The sequence below is a fragment of the Pseudopipra pipra genome, chromosome 3 (assembly GCF_036250125.1).
Source record: "Pseudopipra pipra isolate bDixPip1 chromosome 3, bDixPip1.hap1, whole genome shotgun sequence".
Classification (NCBI taxonomy): domain Eukaryota; kingdom Metazoa; phylum Chordata; class Aves; order Passeriformes; family Pipridae; genus Pseudopipra; species Pseudopipra pipra.
In genome coordinates, this window is record NC_087551.1 from 99,186,620 (window position 1) to 99,192,232 (window position 5,613).

The window sequence follows — 5,613 nt, forward strand, 5'->3', positions numbered from 1 at the left end:
GTAATGGGGCAAGCAGCATAAGGCCTGGAGGTCTCCCCCAATCTCCCCAATCCACCGTACACTGCGACTGGGTCTTCAACATGATTCACTTCTTGCTTACAATAATTCCAATGCACAGTCCATTTCCTATTGCAATTCTTTCGATTTGTGCAAAGAATATTCCATACTTTCAGAACCTTATTCCTCACTTTACCAAAATCTCTGCATAATGTTTAAACATCAAAGTGGGAAGAACAGGTAGTTACAAAAGTGGGGATATCCATGAATACTAGCAATATTAAAATACCAAGAAGGTTCATAAGAAAAGATAAGGTGTGGAAGCAGAATAGCTACAATCTCTTTTTAGAGACACAATTTTGAACATCTTACTACCTTCCCCCTACTACACTGTCTGTGAGTCATTTTAGTGGGGGCAGCGGGAGGTAATATCAGCTGCATGATTCATGTGCATGCTGCCAGTCTCTGTGAGCCTTAAATGCTTAGTCTGAGTGTAAGTGAACTTCTGACCTTCTTCAAAGAGAGAACCAGAAATTTCTCATTATATCCTCCCATTATGAACAAGGTGGAATTAATACACTGAGGTAATGAATTAAAAAAGCTGTTTTTCAAGGCTAAATCATGCCTCCAGCAAAATACAACAAGAAATAGATGCAGAACGAAGAACAGGTACTGCCTTTCACTCAGAGTAGACGTATTTCCTCTTCATGTGAATTATCTTTACTGGCCATGACTGGAGGCAAGATACTGGATAAGGTGGAGTATTCATTTGGTACATTTGAGCATTCTTAATTTCATATGCTTGACTTCAGATGAAAGTGTTTTCTTAGAAAGACTGTTTTCTAAACTTCTCAGACATGGGTCAGGTTTCAAACATATTAAAAGTCAGAATGATTATGAAAAGGAACAGGAACTAAGAAATGTATTAAAGATGCTGTTGATGGTAGAAATCTTGAGTGCCCTTTCTGCATATATATTCCTGAATATATTTTAGATACTAAAAGTGAGAGTTAGGGAAAGATACTGCAGCTTTAGACTTTTACACATACTAAGACAACCAACACTGTTCAAAACATGCCCTGCCAGCTGTGAGACATATAATTTTGATTGGTAGAGGCAAGAACTCCTCACATCTGCTTTATAAAAGTAGTTCTTGAAGGCTAGATATCTGATTATTGTCAAATCCACCTATGCAAGTTCAGAGTATTATCTGATCTTATGGTTACAGACAGGTGCACATAGAATACAGAAAATATTTCTGATTCAATTTCATTGATGAAATAATCTGGACTGACTTTCTACTAAGGCCATGTAGTCTTCAGCCTTGAACTTTTTTGTCCATGACATCAAGGGCCATCACTACTGTTTTCTGCAAAGCAAACTGAGAGGTCAGTATTGGAATTGAAAGTATGCTACCATTATCTTCAGGAAAAGCAGACTGGGTGGAGAAAGTAAATAAATAATTATATGTAACTAGTAGAAATGTGCCCTGATAGGAAGCTGAAGAACTTCAAAGATAGTTCATCCTAATAAAAGGAAAACCAGGCCTGATAGCTAAAGTCCAGACAGAAACTTCTAAGGTCCAGGAGGTAATTATTAATTTTACAACCTTGTAGAGCAAATGCCATTTGACTGACATCGTTTTGTTTTTCCACAAAAATTTTTCAGGAAAGAGTCAACCACATACATGGAAAAATGACTTAAGGAAACTTTAATCTGTATTGTCCCTAACGTTACCTATTTCTTTGAAACAATGCTGTTGCTATTTAAAACAGATGTAAATAGTCCACGGTTGATCTGGGATTTTAATCAAAACTCCCAGTAAGATTCATCTCCCAAACAGTGAAATCACTGAGGCAGTTATTAATTATAAAGATAAAAAAATCTTTTTATGTTTTGGTGACTTACACTGAATTTTGATAAGAATTAACTCATTTGTGTAAAATGTAGCTAGATACTCCTAAAGCGATTGATGAATTTGTTGATTGTTATGGATCTAGGGACCACAACATTTGCAGAAAAAGACATCTCTATAACTCTTATTATAAATTAAATATCTACTACTGGAATTATTTATCTGAATCTAGTTCTAAGAGGATTCATCTGAGAGGGGGTTGTTGCTCTTGATATGGTACATTTGTGAGCCAAGTCTTTTCACCTTCTCTCTCCATAGCATGTAACCATTGTTACTCTGCCAAAGCAATCTATACACATGCGTACATCTGTAATGTAAAACAAATAGCTAGTAAGATGTGTGGCTATCCTTTCCTTATTCAGCACTGTGTGCATGAAGCTACTAAAAGCTTAGTTGAGAATATTCTAAATAATTCTGAACATTGTCAAGCCACAAACCACCCAAGTTTTCATTTATTCATCCAAAGCACTCCCATCACTTGAAGGTTATCACCCATTCCCACAGAGAAGATTGCTGCAGTCACAGTGATCTCCCCATCTCTCTGTTATGCTTGTAACCCAGACACTTCTATTCCCATCTCTGATGTTGTCCTTTCCTGCCTGGGATAAGCATGTGGCTGACAATTTAACTTTACTGTGTTAGGGGTGGATTTTACAGCAAGCTGAACCAGCCCTCTTTGGGGGTATCCTGGGAACAATGGATTAATTCATATAGCTATGTTTCTTTCTGAGAAAACAGGAATAAGTAAGTTGTAGGTTCAGCTCAAGGTATTGAAATTTTCTTCAACAGGTTTGGCAATTTTTCTCTCTCTTTAATAGGAACAATTCCATCAAGCATGCAAGCAGAAAAACAGAATTTGGACCCATGAGAACACAGGAAAGGGATAATAAGCAGAGAGAAGACAGAAAATTAGTCTTCAGCAGAATCTTCAGACAGTTTTTTGCTCTAAGGTTTACACCACCAAGTGCTGTCACTGCTCTTTCACCCTGTTTCTTGCCTGTTGGATCAAAAAGGACTCCAAAACCCTGCTGCTTTTGTTGAAGTGAAATTTCAGCCAAATTCCATCTTGACCTGAGGGAGGAAATAGGAAGCCCTAAGGAAGAGAGCAATCTGTTTTATTGCAGGTTACACAATCTCAGCCTCAAGGCGTCAGTTTACAAATGAATTCAGCTTATCTAAGAAATTTCTCTAGGAGTTTCACAGTTTGTTGCTGGGTTGTGGCACCTTTGCTATAGATAGTTCTTCCTACTCAATCTGACATGTGCCTTTTGATAACACAGCTGTAAAATCATTACATTTTGCTAGATGTTTTCTTGATTTCTGAGATATGGTAGGTTTCATTTAAAAAAAATTGTATTCTACCATAAACTGTAGGTTATAAGAGCAAAAATAATTTTGACCAGTAATAATGAAATCATAAAATTGTCTCAGCCAGGAGCGCTTTTCTATGTATTTTATATGTTTCTAAAAACTGAATCCTAGCAAGACAATCTGACCTTGCATGTATTCCATTTCAATTCCTTTTCAGTTCTGTTTGTCACTACTGTTGAAAGTACTTCAAAGTGCAACAAAATGAACTGAGTTCAGATGCACCTCGACATATCTTTGAAGCAATAATCAGAGATGCTTAAGCCTCAACGTTAAGTTGAAACTTAAGTAATGTATTATCCCATGTTTTTGTAAAGGTACTAGATAATATCAAGAGAACTGCTTATTTTTATGAATACCACTTTAATTTACAGGTAAATTAAGATAAGTTTATGTAGCCAGCATGACAGAGCATATAATATGTAAGGACGTCTTCCATTTATAAGCTGATTATGCCACCTTTACCTTTATTGATTTGAACAAGAATACTCAAGCATCAAGAACAATACTTGATATAGATAAGGCCAGTCAATAGGTCAAAGATAACTATATTAGATGTCTCAGTGGAGCAAGGAAAAATGTTTTAAATATTAACAAGGGACTGAGGTTGATCTGTATTACTTCAACTGAGATGGAGGGAGAGTGTTTAACCCAGCAATTGTATGATTACGCGCAAACTGTGCAGAGACTCACCGAAGGCTTTGCACTTACTCTTTCTGTCAGTTTGATATAACTTTAATCCTAGATCTGAAGATGTGCTGTGAGAAGTATGGAAGTGCTTTTCTAGCAAACAAACAAAAGAATCAGGATACCAGGTACTACATGTTACACAGTTTCAGACACAGCTAAATTAGGATTTTAATCTACCTCAATACCTCCTGCAGACAATGGAGAGGGAGAGATGGCTTTGGTCTCTGCTCTGGATTGCTGCACAGAAGAATTTAGCTTTCTTCTTTGACTAGAGAGAAATATCAAGATTAAAATCAGTGCCAATAAATACTCCTGAGAAGGCACTGAAAATGTGCAACTAAAATAAGTAGTATCAGCAAATATTGATGTGTATGTATCTGTATAAACATATATATTTAAATATATCGGTATTATACATGTTTTCACTTTAAAATTATATATTTTACATATTTTATAGGTATTATATATATGTATACCTTACAATAATTCCATTAAAACATCAGATTAACACTCAGCAATGTCCAAAGAAACTCTAACTAAACGTTAAAAATTATTAGGGTAAAAATAGTGAAACAGAGGGTAAATCTAGCATATGGCTACAGATATGTGTACTTTTTGAACAACTAACTCCTTTGACTTAAAATTATATGGGTTGACTGTAAAATGTACAGAAAAAGAAACAAAAAAGTTAAAATTATGTACTAACTTCCTTATAAGGAAAGATTTAGTAGACTAAAACCTATGAAAAAAGACAGAATTGGCTAAAAAAGGAATATGACAGAAGAAATAAAATCATGATTGGCTTGGAGATATTCAATAGAGAATTGTTGTTTTCCATTTTTCTCAAAGAAGAAAATAAGCTATGAAAAAATATTTGCCTAAATTAAAAGAAGCAATGGCTACTGGAAACTGTTAAATGCAAAGACAATATTTTTTTTCCTCAGGAGGTCCCTTAGCTCTAAATCACTGCAAAAGCATGTTACAGCTTTGCCTTGTTCTTAATCTCTTTCCTTGCTTTTGGCCACTCTCCAATGCAGGATTTGAGGACATTTACTCTGACCTAACAGGGTTTTTCTGAGTCTAATACTTCAGAATTGCTTAGAGGGAAAGGAATAATTTATCTTAAATTGTTACCTTGGATTTCTCTTGAAATTATATCAAGGGCATTCTTAAAACCTAGGCAGGTGCTTTTGTACACTTTCTCTGAATATTATCGAATAGATAATTTTAGGAGGCTTTATTCTCCTGCAGATGTCAATAGCTCCTGTTAAATTCAGTCTTACTGGAGAAAGCTCATTGTGAATTATATTGCTATTCTCTTTCATTTCATGGCATCGCATGCTTGGAGCTGTTTGGGTTTCCTGCCAGTTTAACAACATGATTTTCAGTGATTTTCCTTTTCTTTCTTTGTTTTGCAGCCTTGCTTAACTGTGAGACTAATGGATATATTTAACATTGGAATACATTATAATTTATGATCCTAGCTGGCAACAGAACAATGAGCTTGCATGAGGTGAAGACACTTAAAATTGGAGATTAGCTGCTTTGCTGAAGTTCAAGAGACATGGAGCTCCAGATGCAGCCTGACGTGATGCTTGGTTTAAGCGATGGTGGGGCCAGGAAATCTATGTAATTGGGAATTT